This window comes from Zonotrichia leucophrys, chromosome 23, assembly GCF_028769735.1.
Source record: "Zonotrichia leucophrys gambelii isolate GWCS_2022_RI chromosome 23, RI_Zleu_2.0, whole genome shotgun sequence".
Classification (NCBI taxonomy): domain Eukaryota; kingdom Metazoa; phylum Chordata; class Aves; order Passeriformes; family Passerellidae; genus Zonotrichia; species Zonotrichia leucophrys.
In genome coordinates, this window is record NC_088192.1 from 3,953,941 (window position 1) to 3,973,423 (window position 19,483).

The following is a 19,483-nucleotide window of genomic DNA, read 5'->3' on the forward strand; positions in this document are numbered from 1 at the left end:
GTCCCTGCTTTTAGATGCCCGTTTTAAGGTAGGAAAGAACCTGAGCTCACATGGCTCTCAGCAGCCTCATTAGTAATTGGAACAATTAAGGATGCAATGTGCAGACACTCCAAATTGCAACACGAAGAGCAAATTCACTTATTCAGCAGCAAATTGCACATGGGGAATTGAAAGCAGCAATCTTTGAGAGAGAATTCTAGAGGAAAGAAGAAGATCTTCCCAGAATACCTAAAGCCCCTCTAGGACTCCTTCAAAAGGGCATCTTTGGGGCAAAAAGGGTTTGTTAGCTGGGGTGAGAGGGCAGGAAGGGCTGTGAACCTGGCAATCTGATTAAAGAGACATGTTTTTTTAATAGATTTAACCCAGAAAGCTTGTCTGCAGTCTGGCCCCAAACACAGGCTTCCCAGAGAGGCACTATCTATTTTTTTGTAGGCCAGCCCAGTCAGACATATCAATTATGGATCTGACTGGTAGTGCAGTGTTCCCACTATGGCAGCCAGATCCATCTCCAGTGTTATTCTTTTTCCATGGTAGAAACAAAACATTTGCTAAACCGAGGAACATTCATTAGCACACAATGGAAACGACTCAGTATTTTGGTTTCCCACTTGTCTAATTAGTTTTTGCAGATTAGCAAGTAGAACAGCTGAACAATCAATTGGACATATTAATCAGGCCTATTTTGGAAGCTTTAAATAGAGAATATGTTTCATCTCTTCTTTCATTTAGGATATAATGGCTGGTAAATGGACACACACAACATAAATTACACCCTCTAACAGGATGAGGGGAGGAAATGGTGAAGTTTAAATAGGGAAAGATGGAGGATTTATTGTCAACTCATTGAGCTTCAGCCTCTCAAGCTGATGAGCAAGGGGGGTGCTGAGCCCCAGCCCCACCACATTTCCCAGCTCCATCCTCTCTTTTCTTCTTGGACCCACTGGTGAGGGCTCTTCTGATGGACCAAAAGCTCCATCTCCCTCACAGGGCATGTGACAACAGGTAGGGAAAAGACCCAGCAGGGAACAAAAAAATGGGATGGGATGGGATGGGATGGGATGGGATGGGATGGGATGGGATGGGATGGGATGGGATGGGATGGGATGGGATGGGATGGGATGGGATGGGATGGGATGGGAGGTCTGAAAAACCATTCCAGGAGCAGCTCTGGCAGAAACATCCCAGCCAGTGCCTCCTGCTCTGCACAGGGATGAATTTCCATGCGGGATCCCAGCTAGAGCTACTCCCACCTCCTTCCTTGGAGGCTGACGAACAGGCAGCCGTGGCTCACATTTCTTTGATGCATTTCTTAGGAAAAAAGGGAGTGTATCCAGCTGGGGTTGCTGGCAGGTACAAGTGGGGAGGAGGTTTGAGGTCCTTTGTTCTTCAGGTGGTCGTGACACCAGCAGAGCCTTCTCTGAATGACAGAATGGGAGAGCAGGGTGGCCTGGTGGTCACTGAGCAGCTCAAAGTTAAACTTGAGAGTGAGGAGCCTGGCTTAGGTGGGAGGGAGGGGAAGCAGAGGCTGTCTGTGTGCCCACAACTGCTGGGAGAGCTCTGGCTATCAAAGGAACAAGGTCAGATGAGAGAGAAAGCTTTTGTATCTGCAAACCTCTGCCATCAGATCCCGAGCGCTGCAGCTGACTCATACCTGAGCAGTGCTGCTGTCTGTAGGTGTGAGGCAGACACAGAGATATGTTTGATACATTATTCCTATTTGCAAAGGTTCAATAAAAAACGTGTGGGTTGTTGCAAATTATTTCTCCCATCCTTCTTGCAATGAAGTTAACAGCTGAGCGCATTCAAATGCATCAGTTGTATAAATTCGTAGGGCATTTTCATGTTTCAATCTAGTTATGTATTTCTAGTTGACCAAACATGTTCAAATTACCATTAACTGCAATCCTATCACTTGGTTCACTGAGCAGAAAGGCAATATCTGTGTTTAACCCCTGCAGAGCTGAGGCTGGAGATGGAGAGAAAGGCGGGGAAGGAGGAAGGGGGTGCACAGGTCTGATCTCCCTCCCATAATTGGGAATAAGCCCCAAAATCCAATTAAGGGGAGAATGAGGGTCTGTAGGGCGAGCCCTGCCAGAGAGGGGGCAGGACCAAAGGAATGGAGGCAGCAAATCCTGGGAATGGGCTGCTGGGGTGGTCTCTGCAGGGCAGACCTTCAGCAGGTTTGGTATCTTTTTGGGCTACCTAAAAACAGAGGCCAGGCTAAATTGAGGAATAAAAAGCACTTCTATTTATTGAAGGGCCTTCAGGTACATTTAAGGCAGGAGTTACACCCAAAATGGACAATGGGTCACAGGTTTTCACACTTTTATGAGCTTGGTCCATTTGCATATTGGGGGTTCATCTTCCAATTACAGCTTCAGCTAATGAAGTCATTTTACCCCAAGTTTTCTGCCCCCAACTCACTTTTGTTTCCATCTCTCAGGGCCTGAGGCAGTGAGGTGTCCTTGATTGCCAGGCCTGGATGGGAATTGTTGTGTCTGCCCAAAATGGAAAAGCAGCAGCTCACACTGTGTGTGGAGTTTGGAGTTATCCACTAAAGAACTGCAGGATTACAAATATATGGAAAATATAAAAGTTAAAATCCTGAGGCATCAGGTTCAGTGCCATGTCTGGCTCCAGCAATGTGGGGACACTGTCCCTGTATCCCCCTGCCTGCTGAGGGCTCTGAGTGTTTTTTCAATGGCCTCATTTCCTCTGTCCTTCCAAGGGGTCTCCCTGCACTGCTGGGTGCTCTGGGAATTATTTAATGTCCCACTTCGGTTTTTAATGTTGCTGCATCCCACATGAGCTGAGCTTAAATGAGGCTCTGCCAGGAAGAAATGTCTCTGCAGAGCCAGGGCTGGCTGTCAGACTGGTTTAACCCCCTGATTAAACCAGTCTGATGGATCTGGCCAACACCAGCTGTTTAACCTGCCTGTCCCCCATGTCATGTCCTCACTGAGGATGTCCCTCCCTGGGGTGACCCTGTGGCAGCACCACGCAGGCAGGGACTAAATTTGGGCACAGATTATGGTGCAAGAGTCCCCCAGTGACTCCCCCAGCGCTGCAGCAGCCCCAGCCTGACCCATGTACACATTTCCCAGGGAAATGGAATCCAGGAGTTTTCACTGGTGGAGCAGCTGTGCTGGTGTGCAATGCAGCCTGTGACACAGAACAGACATTCCTGACCCTTTCTAAGCCCCACAAGGCAAAAGAAAAGAAAGAGAAATGGATGGAAATGAATGCTAAAATCTCAGTGTGTAGCCCACTGGAGATCTGTCTGAATGCTGCTGCAAGGAAAATGAGGCATGGTCTGAAGTCAGCATGAATGACACTGGAATTACCTTTAAAATTCACCATATTTTAATCACTGTGATGCAGGAGAAGTGTTTTCCACCTGCAGTTTGGCACTGCTGCCCTGCTCTGCAGGAGCAGCTCAGCTCTGTTGCTGGTAGTCCATGGGGCATCAGTCATTGCAGAGAGCAATTTCTGGGCAAATTATAAATCAAAATTCTCTTTTCATTGATAATGCCATTTGATGCCGAGCAGAAGAGGTCTGCTCAGCTCAGCCAGGGCTCCCTCAATGCAAACCAAACCCCATTCTTGCAGCATGAGGAATGTGCAGTGTCTGGGGTCTGGCTCTGGCAGGAAAGATGGGGACAGCAGGGAGGTCCCTGGGGTGCTCAGGGAGATCCTGGGAGATTTGTGCCTGTGGATGTTGACCCTGAGGATAACAGAGGTGAGGCAAGGCAGAGCAGACCCACTCATGTGTTCCTAAATGCCCCATAAAGGTTTGGGGTATGGGAATCGTCAGCAGGCAGCAGGAACTGATAACAGCTCTGGCTATTGCATGTGTCAGCTGGGACTCAAAAAGCTGGAGCAATAAAAAATAGATAAAGGAACCATTCCAGCCTGCTGCAAACCCCCTAAATTGCACTCCTGACTTTTAACACCCATCTGCCTGGTGCTAAAAAATCAATTTAGTGCAGGTGGTGACGGGATGTGAGTCTGGAGGAGCCACCAGTCCTGGCTCAGCCCTGCCAGGACACACCATGGTCCAGGAGGGCAGGGCACTGCCAGTTCTGGGGGCACAGCAGGGCTGCCAAGGGGGCAGGTCAGAGCTGCCAAGCTGCTGGAGGCAGGCCAGCCCCACAGCTTGTTGCAGCTCCTTTGGAGGAGCAGGAGCAGGCTGATGAGCTCGCTGTTTGATGTGAGATTTAACCTCGGGTCAGCTGGAAGCTTTCCTGCACCTGGCTGAGGCTCTGCAGCATGAAAGATGCTCATCAGAAAGCATTTCACCTTGATGATATCCTCTTGTCTCTCTTCTGGCAACCAGCTAAGACACACCATTATGGTTATTTTGAGAGAGAAGTCAGTCTAACACAGGCTTTTCTCTCACTTGGTGAATCCCTCCCACGAGACTCTGCCTGCCTCGCAGGGACCAGGCTCAGGCTCTTCATGTATTAGTCATTAGCCAAGAAGAAGCTATAAATCTAATGAACATGCCAATGTTTCTTCAAGGTACCAGTAGGTACTTTCAGAAAAATTAATTCTCCGTAAAAATCAGATCAAATAAATAACGCTCGCCTGGAATGTCTGGCACAATTCATCATTTCAGAGCTCAGGACTGGGGAGGAGCACTGGATCGTGTCTCTCACCTCGTTTAGAATGTGGTTCATCACACACAGTGTCTGTGAGGATCTGGCCCTTGTCTGCGGGACTGAAGCCAAGCTTTGGGGTTGGGCTGGGCTGGGCTCCTCTCCCAGCCATGGAGAGCACTCCCCCTCTGTCTTGGTTTGGAAAGCCAGGAGTCTGCTAAGGAAGGCAGGAGCCTCCCTTGAAATGGAGAATGTAAACCCTCCCCACCCCTCCAAATTGCTATAAATTTAAAACTAAGGGGCTCTCAGACAAAAAGATGGGAGGAGGAAATAACAGTTCTTTAATAGGGAAAAGGAAAAAAAAAGGATAAAATAAAAAATGCAGTAACTAGAACAACACTGCCAGAGTCAGAACCCAACCTGACACCCTGTGGGTCAGGCTGTTGGCAGCAGTCCCATTGGAATTGTGGCTCAGCCCTCCTGCAGTGTCAGGGCTGGTTCTGCTGGAGCAGGGATCCTGGAGAAAGGTGCAGTTTCTTCCTCTGAAGATCCAGGGGCAGAGGCAGCTGCTGTTCCTCTGGGCAATCCAGTGCAGAAGCCGTGCTGGTGTTCCAGAATCTCCAGATTCTATCCGGGTAGGAATGCTTGGCTCCTCCCTCTGGGCTCCCATCTCCCAATGGGATGCTGTAGTTCTTATCAGCCATGCAAGGACATTCAATAGCTGTTATCAGCAGGTGTCCCCTCCCGAGGGAGGTGTGAATGTGGTCACTCAAAGAGAGACATAAGGCAAACTGCCCACTTGACAAAGATACTCTGCCATACAGATGGTAATGGAAAACAACTTGTGTTGCAATCTTCAACACCTTCCCTGGCAGAGCATTCATCTGCTCTAAGGACATCTCTCTCTTCCGCCTGATGGGAGCATTTTGTCCAATTCTCCTTCCATCTCCCCACTTGTTTTGCAGGTGTTGCCCAGGAACTGCTGGCCCCACTGGCAGGTGAGTGTTAAATCCAGAGAATAGGTGGAAAAAGCCACTTGTAGTGGTCATTGCTACAGAGTCTCACCTTTGGAGAAAGGGGAAAAGGCCTCACAGCATTTCCCTTAATTAGTGTCTAGTCTCTGTGCAACTTGACATCTCCATTTAATTTTGTTTGCAATATACATGCAGGGGAGAATGATAATGTAATACTGTGATGATCGTTCCTGAGACAGTCACTTATTCAAAATATTACTCCTGTTTAATCAGTGCAGCCAAGTGATTTATTGCCTTGCATAACCAATCTTGCTTGGCTGTAATTAAAACAACGACGTTCCCTGAGTCCATCACACGCAGTAAATTGTAAAGAGCCATGTCAGGGCCACATTAATGCTGATGATTCACAGGGTGACAGTCAAGGCCCTCCCAGCTGGGCTCATCCTCCTCCCTCTGCTGAGGATGGCAGGTCAGGCAAGGAGCTCAGGGAGTGTGGAGTCCTGGCAGGTAACAGGGACAAGCTGGATGCTTTGGTTGTGTCCAGAGAAGGGGCATTGTGGGGGTACCAGTTGTGGGTTTCTCTGTATCTACAGTAGTTCATGTTTGGACTCAAGTGTTTATTATTTCTGATCAGTAAAACAGTCTGAATGCGTTGAGTTCGGCAGCTTTTCATTAAAAGGCATAAAATGGCCAACAATCTCTGGTTACAAGGTCTTTGAAGACTAAACTGTCCAATTAAGAACTGACACCTGGATTATTTTCCCTTTTAACCCAATAACTGATCCCAAAGAGCCCACAATGGGGACTTTTCCACCCAATTACAAAATGCCACCCAAACCCATGGAGAGGGAGGAAGAAGAAACCCAGGACAACACCCTGTGCCCTCCATCTTGCTTTCATCCACAACACCCTAAAAATCCTAAAACCTAAATTTCCCTAAATTATCCCTAAATTATTTCCCTATTTTCCTTATTTCCCTAATTTTCCCTAAACCTAAATTATCACCTAAGTGATGCATCTACACTATTCTCTATAATCTATTTCACACTTTTGTGGATTCCAGTCTATCTTGAAGTCTGGGAAACTTTATCCATGAATGAGGGTCAAAGTCAGTGGGGCACCCCAGAGCAGACAGAGAAATATTCCCAGTGCCCTGGGTTCCCACAGGCATTTAGGGCTTTTCCCAGGAGTGCTGTGGGGGAATAAGTCTGTTTTTATCAGGCGAGGTCTGATACCTTTTCAATTTATGGTCAGTGTGAGGAGAAGCTCAGGGATGCTCTGGACCAGAGGAGACCCCAAAGCTGGGGAATGAACTGAGAGCTCTGAGTGAGCTGCTCACTTCTTTCCAGGCCTTGGCAGGAGTGAATGAATTTGCAGCCCTGGAGGCAGAAGGCAATGGTGGCACAAGTGTTTGAAATGCCATGAGTAAATCTGGTGCTCCTGGCTGTGAAGAATGGCAAGGTCACACTCTGTCCCCCATTCTCCTTCCTGAGATCTCCCAGCAGCTCCCATCACATCAGATCATCCTGACCACTGATAATTTCACTTTTATTACTGGAGAGTTTGTGAAAATCAGTTTCTTTTTTTTCTCGAGTCAAATTCCAACAACCAAAACTCAGATATTCTAAAAAAAAAAAAAAAGTAGTGGAAGATGTCAGCTTGTCATTGAGAAAAGAACAACTGTCAAAACCCAAAGATTTTCTGCCAAAACCCACTGAAAAATGTTGGCTGAAAACTGCAGAGCATGAGAAGCCAGTCCAAGAGAGTCAGTTTGGGTGTTGTCAGCCTTTTTTTGACAAAAATTCTAAATATTTGGAAGAAAGGGGGCAGCTTCCAGGAATTTCTGTTTTCAGCAGCTCCACATTCCATAGGTTCTGACCCAGAATTCCCCAATGGGAGCCACACTGGTGCCTGCTACCACAGAAACCAGGGGGAGAAGATAATTATTTCAGTGATGGTGGCTCCTTGCTGCCCCCTGACCCTCCCCAGGAAGGGAGAGGTCAGGTGGGGATTGGAGAAGACAGAGTGCCTTCAGTCCTGCTTCTTTTGCTGGTTTTTTATTGGTATGGCAATGCCCTGCCTGGGAAGGATGCTCAGAACTGTCCCCAGCATCAACCACACCAGCCCCTCACTCCTGGGCAGGATGGAGAGGTCTGGGGGAGGCAAAGGAGACAAAATTCCTGTGTGCAGTTCTGGCCCCTCAGTTTGGGAAGGATGTTGAGATGTTTGAGCCCATCCAGAGTGGGCAACAAGGCTGGAGAGGGGAACACAAACCCTGTGAGGAGCCCTGAGGGAGCTGGGGGTGCTCAGCCTGGAGCAAAGGAGACTCAGGGCTGCCCCCATCACTCTCTGCAGCTCCTGAAAGGTGCCTGTGCTCAGCTGGGGCTGGGCTCTGTCTCCAGGCACTGACAGAACCAGAGCACACAGCCTCGAGCTGCACCCAGGGAAATACAGGTTGGATATTAGGAAAATTATTTTTATGGAAAGAGTGATAAAGTTCTGGAATGTTCTGCCCGGAGAGGTGGTGGAGTCACCATCCCTGGGGGTGTTTAACAAAGCCTGGATGTGGCACTGGGTGCCAGGGTTGAGTTGGGGTGTTGGGGCTGGGTTGGACTCGATGAGCTTGAAGGTCTCTTCCAACCCAGTGATTCTGTGAAATTCCTGCTGTGGAAATGGAAAGCAGAGGGCAGCAGCCTGCAGTGAAACCATCAGCCCCAGGCAGTCAGCTTGGAGAGGGCTGGGGAGAGGCAGGGAAAGGACAGGAGGTGCTGCAGGGCAGGGAAAACCATCTGGATGACTCTTGACTCTCACCCGAGGCTCTTGTCCATGTGCTGGAGAGCTGTGAGGCTGTTTAAACCCACAAAAGGATTTACTTGGCAGCTCCCACCTGCTTTGGCTGCTCAGGCTGGGCTGGCAGGGCTGTAACAGCTGGTGTGGGGTCTCCACTTCCAGCACAGACAGCCCCAGGAGGGCTGGGGTGTCACACTGTCCCCAGGGGTGGTGTGGGTGCCTCAGCACCTTTCCAACACCAGCTCTGGGTCTGCTGGTAGATAAAACCAGCACTGTGAGATAAAAGAAACCATGGGAAGGATTACACTGGTTGATGAATGGAAAAAAGATATTTGCCTTTACAAATAAACTGTAGGTTTGCTGATAAATGAAATTAAACATTGAGAGATGAAAGAAACAGTGGGAAGAAAAACCCCTAAATTCCATAGGAATTAAAAATTAAAAGGGAGGGTTGTACATTAGGGGGGAATCTGGGATCAGGCGTATTGGGGAGTCTGAACCTCTCAAGTACCTCAGAAATGGGGAAAAACCCCTAAATTCCATAAGAATTAAAAACTAAAAGGGAGGGTTGTACATTAGAGGGGAATCTTTGGGATCAGGTGTTCTGGGAAGTCTGAACCTCTCAAGTACCTCAGAAATGGGGAAAAAGAGAAGGGAAATGCAGCTGGGAAATTGGGATAAAAAGGAGGCTATGTCCTTCAAAACTTGGAGAGACCCCAGGGGAATGCCCCATGGCCTCTGCCTTTATTGGAATAAAGTTTCAGGACTCCTCTGTCTCCTTTTTGGACACAAACTTCTGGTGTTTGTGGGTTAATTTTCCTGACAGATGTGAGCAAGGGAAAGGGAGGCTCTGTGCAGCCCCTTCCCCAGTGCTCGGGCAGAGCCTGCAGACGGAGCTTTCTCCTCCTCCCGCGGCAAGATGCGATTGCCACCTACAGTTCTGCTGGCACAGACAGCACAGACAGTGCCACAGCTCCTGCTCCAGGGCTGCACTCCGGGCACTGCTTCAGCTCCTCCCAAAGAACCCCCTTCACCAGGACGTGGGAATTTTCCTTCTCCCAGGCATGGGAATTTTCCTTCTCCCAGGCATTGGAATTCTCCTTCTCCCAGACATGGGAATTCTCCTTCTCCCAGACATGGGAATTTTCCCTCTCTCGGGCATGGAAATTCTCACTCTCCCAGGCACGGGAATTTTCCTTCTCTCAGGCATGGGAATTTTCCCTTTTCTGGGAATGGGAATTTTCCTCTCCCAGACATGGGAATTTTCCTTCTCCTGGGAATAGGAATTTTCCTCTCCCAGCCATGGGAATTTTCCTTCTCCCAGACATGGGAATTTTCCCTCTCCAGGGCATGGGAATTCTCCTCCTGGATGCATTGGGCATTTTCCTCCCGGCGCAATCCCCCGCTCCTGGCTCCATCCACGGTGCCTGTGCTCCTCCTCCAGCCCAACAGCACAGCCCCATCCCCATCTGTGATTACAAATTAGCAGCCTAATCCTAAATATCTCTTTTGCCTGGAGATGCTTGTCTGAATCTGATTTTTAATCTGTCTTTACCAGCTGCTCCTGCTGCCGCCCTTTGCAATTTATTTTGCATGTGACTTACGCTGGGTAAAAAAAATATCTGCCTAATTTTCTCCGATGTCAGACATCCTTTTAGCTGGAGATGGTGCTTTACATGTTCCACAGCACACGGGGAGCTCTGCCAGCTCTCTCTCTCTGCTTTTCCTTGGGGTTTATTGACTACAGAGAAGTCCTGCTCTAATCTTCTCCTCTCACACCCTGTTTCTTTCCCTAAGAACCACTAAGCCCCTTGAGTCTCCCGTATCATCTGTGTGATGGGCAGAGCTCCTCGCTGCTCATCCCCTGCTCAATCCCATTGAAGTGCAGGGCAGCGCTCAGCATCCCAATCAGCACGGATTTTTTATTTTTTTTTCCCCTTGAATAGCCTGGTTTATGCACGCTCGGAGGGAGACAACCAGCCTCCTAAAGACTAAAATCCTTCCAAAAGGGATTTTAAGTATTTCAGATAAATCTTACTAATGGTAAATGTAGCTATTCACTCCCAGCTCTTCATACGAGGGATTTGACCCTTTTTTATGGTAATGCCACTGCTGCTCGGGGTCCTGCTGCCTCTCCCTTTTCCTGCTGTCTGCCACCATCCATCCCCCCCTGATCTGGTCCCCAGGCCCCCAGCCCTGTTTTATACTGAGGAGGGGCAGCTCCTTCTCCTTTTGGTCTGGAGGTGGTGAGTGCCAGGGGGGATGGCCAGCCCAGCAGCAGGGCACAGGCTTTGTGTCACCCACCAGTGTTGTAATTTTTATGTTTTATAATGATTTTGTCTTTGTATTCCCTTTTTTTCCCCAAATGGTTAACCCTAGATTGTGGATCAATGCCAGCTCTCGGGGACAGCAGGGAGGGCACATGTCACTGTGATATTTTCTGAAAAATCCCTTCACCAGGATTTCTTCTCCTGGCAAGATGAGAATCCTCAGCTTTTCCATGTTTTGCTGCTTTAGAATGTGATTTGGAGATTGTTTACCCAGCATGTGAATTGTTTTTAATTAATGGCAAATCACAGCCAGCTGTGTCAGACTTTCTGAGTCTGTCACGGTTTTTTATTATTCATTCTTGTTAAACCTTCTGATGTAGGCTTTCTCTATACTTCAGTATAGGAATGGAATGGAATGGAATGGAATGGAATGGAATGGAATGGAATAGAATAGAATAGAATAGAATAGAATAGAATAGAATAGAATAGAATAGAATAGAATAGAATAGAATAGAATAGAATAGAATAGAATAGAATAGAATATCAGCCTTCTGAGAACTTGGAGTCAAATTCTCATTTCTCACCTCATCCTGGGGACCCTCACAAAAACCATAACAAGAGCATCCCCTTTGGGAATGGTTTTCTTAGATGGCATTTTTGTCCCTGGGCTGTGCCATGCTGGCACACTGGGGGCTGTACCCAGAGTGTGCAGACACTGACAGGGCTGAGAGAGAGCAAATCACTGCGTGCACAAGCGTCTGCTCAGAGCTGCTGTGCACTGATACCCTGCCACATGAAATGAGCAACAAATTACACCGGGGTCTCACTAAAGAAAGGAAAGAAGGGATGTAAGAAGGCTTCTGGAAATGTTGTGGAGGAATTTCTTGGCGTTGCTCCCTTCTGCCTGTCTGGGGCTCGTCAGCAGCTGACAAGGAGCGGTAAATGGATTGGGCAGTGCTGTCAGGAGCGCTGGGCTCCTTCTCCCGCTGTCACTCAGCTCTGCCAGCCCCATGGAAACTGCAAAGCAACAATCTCTGAGCTGCTCCCTTCCCTTCCCTTCCCTTCCCTTCCCTTCCCTTCCCTTCCCTTCCCTTCCTTCCCTTCCCTTCCCTTCCCTTCCCTTCCCTTCCCTTCCCTTCCCTTCCCTTCCCTTCCCTTCCCTTCCCTTCCCTTCCCTTCCCTTCCCTTCCCTTCCCTTCCCTTCCCTTCCCTTCCCTTCCCTTCCCTTCCCTTCCGCCCAGGGGACACCTGGACAGAATTCTCCCCTCTGCCTGGCTCTCTCTGGAGGTGGCTGAGGCAGGGAGAGCTCTTGCCCTGGAGATTCTCCCCCAGCAAAGCCCAGGGACTCTGCGAGGCTCAGGATTCCTCGGAGGAACTCGAGCCCTGAGGTTTCTGAGGAAATTCTGCCTCTCTCTGTCAGAAGCGCGTTCTGTGCAAACGCTGCCCTGGGAGCAGCTCTGGAGCATGAATCACTGAATCACTGAATCCCAGAATCCCAGAATAATGAGCTTGGAAGAGACAGCTAAGATCATCAAGTCCAACCTATGCCCTAACACCTCAACTATAGCACCAAGTGCCATGTCCAGTCTTTTTTTCAACACATCCACAGATGGTGATTCTACCACCTCCCTGGGAAGAGCATTCCAGTGTTTTATTATTCTTTCTGTGAAAAACTTTTTCCTAATATCCAATCTATATTTTCTCTGCTGTAGCTGGAAACTGTGTCCTCTGGTTCTGTCAGAGACCAACCCCACCTGTCTACAACCTCTCTTCAGGAAGGTGTAGAGATCAAAAAGGTCACCTCTAAGCCTCTTCTTCTCCAGGCTAAACAACCCCAGCTCCTTCAAATTCCTCATAGGGCTTGTGTTCCAAGCCCCTCACCAGCCTTGTTGCCTTTAAAGGAGCACAATGAGCCTGAGTGAAGCAGCCAGAGGAGGCTCAGCAGCCACAGGAGGGATGTTCAGCAGCCTCAGGAGGCTCAGGAGCTGCAGGTGTTTGCAGCTGAGTCCCTCAGAGCCAGGGGAGCCCTTGCAATGCCAGCCCCAGCCATCCCCTGGGCTGCAGCAGCCCGTGCTGCAGCAGGGTTGCCTTCCCTGATTGCTAATTTAGATTTTCCTGCCATCCCACACAGTGGAATCAGGGGAAATAAAATTACAGACTTATTCACTCTTTTTGTACAGCTGATGCGCTGATTACCTGTCAATCACAGAATTGCATTAACATCTGACAGTGTGTGCATAACAATTACCCCCATCAAATTAAGGAAACCTTTCACACTCAGAGACACAGAGAGGGAGGAAATTCAATCAGCGTAATTAGTTCAATCAGAAAAGATCTTCTTTTCATCAAGAAGGGGAAAAACGTACAGTAGGAGCAGGGTGGGAGCCAGGTATGGCTGCAGGAGGAGAGGGTGGCTCAGCCAGTTCAGCGGTGCCTGGCCCAGCATGGTGGGGTTGGATCCCCAGCCAGGGGTGATGAGGGTGTGCAGGCTCCATCCTGTTGGGGAAGATGAAACAGGAAAGCCTTATAAATATGATTGCCTGGCAAAAGATTTTGGGAATATGGAAACTATAAGCGAGATTGAAATGAAAGCAAGCTTTGAGATCCCTCAGTTACTGAACAACTGGAAAACAATGGCATGGCCAGCTGAAGGTGATCCCCTTTGGATCAAACAATCCCCTCTGCTTGCAGACAGGCCCAAGGCTCAGAGCAGACCCTGCCAGCTTGGCAGAAGGGCCCAAAGAGGAGTTTTTAGGGTTTAAAATGTAGCACAGTATGGTAATGTAGTGATTCTTATAGGCTGTATGGAAATGCTATAGGATTTGTATCTTGTACTAGATTGGTTAGTGAGAATTAGAATACTCAGCACAGAAGAAGATTTATGGTATTGTAAAGGGAACCTCACACTCTCATCCTCTTTACCACGCTCTTTACTTCTCTCTCCTTCTCTCAGCCTGCTCTGAGCTGTGGCTGGCAGCTCCCAGCAGGGCCCTGCACCCAGGCCCTTTGCAATAAACCACAAATTCCAAGCCCTGGCTGCAGAAATCTATGGTCTCTGTCCATCCTGACCATCCTACCCCCATCACTCCTACACCAGGCTTCTTCCCCGCCCCAGTTCAGGAGCTCCTGCACCTGAGCTCCCTGCTCTTTTAGCAACACTCCAGCATTGGAGGTGACATTTAAAGCACTTGGGGGTGGGACAGGATGTCCTGTCACTGGGGACACTTTTGAGGCAGAGAGGAGCTGTTATGGAAGGAGATGGAAGGGTCTCATGAGGGATGTGAGGCTGGTAGAGAGCAGGATCCTCACTCTGAGCACTTGTACTGAAAGATTGTCAGCCAGACACAGTGAGGGGTGAGCAGGCTGCTGGAGAGGGATTCCTGATTCCTCACAGGGGCCAAGAACATCTCTGAGACTGTTGACACAGAGCTGCAGGCAAGCAGTCCCTCTCAGTGCATGTTGCTGTAGTTCTGATGTGCTCATTATTAGTTTTTATACCCCAGCTCTGCACTCAGATCAGGCCCAGCTTTGCAGGACTGTGGTGAAGGGCCCCATCCTTTGCAGGACTGTGCTGGAGGTGGAGGATCCCATCCCTGTCCTTCCTACACCTGCAGATACCATGGAGAGCAGGGAGGGAGGAGGCCTGTTAGGCCTGGCCTGTGGCCCTGCCTCTTCTCTCTGAGTGCAGATGTACAAAGTCACGTTCATTTTCTTTCCCCAAAACATGGTCTATAAATGAATAAGCAAGTAAATAAACCCATCCTCTCTCAGCAGCCTTGCTGCCATCTGCTCACCATTACCACCTGGCACCCACCCAGGAGCTTGTATCTCCCTTTTGCTCCAGAGGATCCAAATCATCCTGCAAACCCGGGGCAGTGCTTGGCTCTCACTTGCACCTGTGCATGTGCAGAACAGCTCAGCTCTGGATTTGTCCTTTGAGAAGTGGATTTTAAGGTTGTTTAATGCCCACTGATATGAGCCAGCCACACAGCAGCTGGCCTGGGGTAGGCATTTAGTGCTGGGCTGCTGAGGGAGCTGCTGTCATCCTGATTTTTTAAGATTTTCTAAGCCTTCTGATGTTGACATTCTTGTAACAAACTTTCTCACACACTTTCTGTAAATAACTCATTGTTTTGCATTCTTTTATGGAGGAGGAGACATTTGATGGACTGTTGGCTTGTCCAGTCATTGGAGAGGTGGCGCTGTCACCCTCCAATCCACTGTCACTTTTGGAAATCTATAAATGTTGGAGTCAGAAATTAAAAATTCTGTTTTCACCTTGGAAGAGCTGCGTGTGCATGTCGTGTTATTTCGTGTCCTATAATGACAATCTGCCATCCCATCCAGGTGCCCTGGTGGCTCACAGGGCACCTGTGCTGCTGCCACTGTCATATTTTCTCAAAAATCCCTTCACCAGGATTTCTTCTCCTTGGAAGATGAGAACCCTCAGCTTCTCTGTGGTTTTTTGCTCTGGAATGTGGCCTGGAGATTGTTTATCCAAACATGTGAAATGTTTTTAATTAATGGCCAATCACAGCCAGCTGTGTCAGACTCTGAATCAGTCAGGAGTTTTCATTATTCAAGCTTTCTGTCTGTATCCTTCTCTTTCTTTAGTATAGTTTTAGCATAATAGAATAGAATAGAATAGAATAGAATAGAATAGAATAGAATAGAATAGAATAGAATAGAATAGAATAGAATAGAATAATCAGCCTTCAGAGAACATGGAGTCAGAGTCTCATCTCTCACCTTGTCCTGGGGACCCTCATGCTGCAGGATTCACCTTCCAAAAATCCCACCTGCTGGGCACTGGGGATGGAGTGGGTGTGCTCTCCAGTTCCTCAGGCCCCAGCTCTGCACAAGAATTAGCTCCACATCCAGAGTCAGGCAAGGAGGAGCAGAGTGAGGAATTAGAAAAAAATTGTGAGCAGATGTTGGGCAGAATAATAAGGAATGTGTGGGAGGCCCAGCAGGATCTATGGATGAAGCAAAACCAGCAGCTCCTGCTGTCCTGGAGGGAGCAGGACCAGCCTGGAGAGAGAAATTTGTGCTGGGCAGGTTCTGCTCCCCTGGGCTGCCCCTGCAGCAGCTCCTGCTCTGCTCTGCTTGCACAGTGAGAAAAATGCCAATCACTTGTTTTTAGAATTGTAGAAGTTTAATAGTTATAGTTATATAATGTCAACGATGGAGAGAGCCAGGGAGACTTGGTGATCAGAATCTGATTTTATTGTGGGATACAAACACTTATGTACTATTTTAGGGAGACTAGTAATGTGTATTACAATGATTAGGTTAAAATCGCACACACAAACTTATGCATATAACAACATCTCTTGCTTGCAGAGTTTAATGGGATTTTCTTTTTCTAGTAAACCTGTCTGATTAAATCTTCTTGCTATCTAGGTCTAATTTTCAAAGTCCTATTTGCTTTTGCCCAGGCATCCTGTTATCAAATCTCTTATGTTAACCAGGTCCAAAGTCCATCATCTGCCTTATGTCCACCAACATTCCAACAACAGAATTAGAGTAATAATAATTTGGGCAATTAGAATTTAGGACAATATGAGACAATAAAAACAAAGAGTTATGGACAGTCCAGGTACCTTTTCTGGGCAAAATAAGGCTGAAAAAGGACCCACATTAACAGAGGATTAACCCTTAAAACCAATAGCCTGCTGCACATTCATACACCTCATACATGATGCACAAATTCCATTCAAACACAGGATTCTGTCTGGACAGTGTCAGCTTCTTCCTCTGAATCCTGACAGCATCTTCAGGGCAAAAAATTCCTTGCATGGTGATAAAATCAGTGATTTGGTTCTCTTGCTTGTGTCCCTGATCCTAGTTGGAGTGAAAACTTTATTGCATGAACAATAAAGTTTTGTTAAAGGACTTGGGTGAGTCCTGCTTATTTCTGTGTAAAAACTTAATTTGCAAATTAGAACATAGGGACACCTTGGACATGGGGTGGGAAGAGAAGAAATCCTTTACAAATACCCCAAAGGAGAGTTTCTCTATTTACTCACAAGAGTAAAGATCAAAATGTATTTTTTTGTCATTAGCACGTTCTAAAATAGCCTGTAATGAGTGAGTCAGAGGAAATGCTGGGGAGAGAGCGAGGCCTGTCATTCAGCACATGAAAGGCTGGAAAAGCTCTTTGTCTGTTTTACAGATTAAAGTATAAAGATTGGAGATCACTACAGGCTGCAGATAATGGTGGAGCTGCTACAACCTTGGAGCAGTGGGAGGATGTGCTCTGGGCTGCTTCTCTTGTGCCAGAGCCCTGACCCTGTCTGTCTGTCCTGGCTGCCATCCCTGCTCTGAAAATAAAATTTTTTTTCAAGGAAATACTTATTTTAAGTGCTAATATTGATATTTAAGAGTGGGGTTTTTTTAAGGGCTCTTTAAGCAAAATGGAGCCTTATCTGTGATTCACCCCAGCTTGCCAGTCAGGCACAGAGGGGTGTGTGTACAAATCTGTGCACACCCAGCCATGGCTGTGGATGGTGGAACTGGAAATCAGTCAGTGTTGGGATGTAGTGCGTGCTCATCATTTATGTTTGGTCACCAGGTTGGTTAATTGCTGCACTAATGACACCCTGTGTCAGAAAAAGGCAGGAGAAAATTTTAAAAATCTTAACAAATTAAAATGGCAATAAATGCAAACTCAATCTGGACATCACAGGATGGTTTTTTAAACCAGCAGCTGAATTACAGATGAGGAGACACCAAAAGGAATCTTGTTTCCAGTTCTGTTCTCCATTTGAGCAGGTCTGAAAGCTCATTCATTTTGTGTCATAAAGAAACTTTGCCCAGCAGCAAGTGCCTGACACTGCTCAGAGGCTCAGGGTGGGAGCCACTTTTCCTTTTCCAGCAGAAAATGAGGCTTCGTTTTCAGTGTCGTGGGTCATGGTGGGAAGGGACAAGGGACAGGACATGGCCAGGGACAGTGGGGCATGGGGGAATGTCCCCAAGGTGGGGAAACCTCAGAAAGGGCTGAGGTGACAGCATGGGTGACAGCAAAGGCTGGGGCTGTTTTAGGGGCTGGGTGTGAGGAGGGAGCTCCTCTGCCCCCTCTCCACCCCTAAAGCTGGGGATGCTCAGCCTGGAGAAGACTCAGGGGTGCCCCCATCACTCTCTGCAGCTCCTGAAAGGTGCCTGTGCTCGGCTGGGGCTGGGCTCTGTCTCCAGGCACTGACAGAACCAGAGCACACAGCCTCGAGCTGCACCAAGGGAAATACAGGTTGGATATTAGGAAAATTATTTTTATGGAAAGAGTGATAAAGTTCTGGAATGTTCTGCCTGGGGAGGTGGTGGAGTCACCATCTCTGGGGGTGTTTAACAAAGCCTGGATGTGGCACTGGGTGCCAGGGTTGAGTTCAGGTGTTGGGGCTGGGCTGGACTCACAGGTCTTGAAGGTCTCTTCCAACCCAGTGATTCTGGGAATTCTGTAAGTTCTGTGATTCTGTGAAGTGTTCAAAAGGTGAACAGATGTGGCACTTGGTTTACTGACACCGGGCTGCTTGTTGAAGGTTGGACTTGATGATCTTGGATGTCTTTTCCAACCCCTCTCACCTCCCTCCCTGCTCTCCAGGTTATCTGCAGGTGATGGGAATCAGGTCCTTCACCTCCAGCACAGTCCTGCAAAGCTGGGCTTGATCTGGGATATGAAAATGGTGTAATTTTGTGATGAAAGGATCAATTTGTGCATCCTCATCAAAAGGAGCAGGACCAGGAGTGGAATCAGGACCTGGGACTGTGATCCTGGTGCTGCCCAGAGTGCAGGCAAAGCCTATCAGTGCCCAGGTAATTTGATTAGAAGTGACTTGGCCTACATCAGAGCCTGAAAAATCCAACAGATTTGCTGCTGATAAAATTAAAATTAGAAACTGAATTGATTAGCCTGTGCCAGCAAAGGAACCAAAATGTCAGAGGCACCAGCTGCACATTTGCATTTGGTACTTAGCAAAGTTCTCACCAAAGAGAGTGAGAGATGTTTGACATTTCCATGATTTCTGCAATTCTAATGTATGTTTTATTGATATTAACTTCAAAATGCAAGGGAATAATGAAGTGAGGAATGACAGGAGGGAGTTTGGTCATTCCAGCTCTCTGTCTCACACAATGTGTGGTGTGGGGCTCCTGCTCTGTCATTTTTGGGAAAAACTGGTGTTGGACTGGGTGTGTGTCATTTTTATGCTTATCATGCTGGGAAAAAAGAAAACTTGGGGAGTGTAAATCCTGGTGAAGTTTTAATTGGGAACAGTTATTTTGAAACATTTTCTTCTCTGATGTATTTTTCCTTGGGGACTTATTACTGTGGGAAAATCCTATCACGCTTATGCAAAGTTTTCTGCCAGAGTCTATTGGGATATTTTAATTTCAGTTTCACAATGAGATATTCAGGAATATTGTGAATAAATTGGAATGATTTTACAATGGGAAATTACGAACATTTTCACCAAAGGGGGAAATTTTTCGTTGTTTTTTTTTTTTAATAAAAAGCTCCAAAAGTTATTTTTCCGCTCCTCAAATCCAGGGGCATTTCCAGTGTGCTGTGTGAAGCTGTGCCCATGATTGCTGGTATTTCACCAGCTGCCCATTGCTGCCAGTGCCTTCCCCCTCCCCATCCCAGCTCTCTGCCATCCCTCACCATGCTTGGCTTCCCTTCTGTCCCTACAGACTAAAATTATAAATATGAAAAGCTTTGTTCTCTCAGAGTGAAGGTGAAGGAAAGCCTATAAATTTTACAGCCTGTGTCTGAGAATCCAAAGGACAGCTGCAAATTCCCTTTTAAAGAAAAATCCCTCCTGCTTTATAAATATTAATTGCAAGTCAGTGGTAAAGG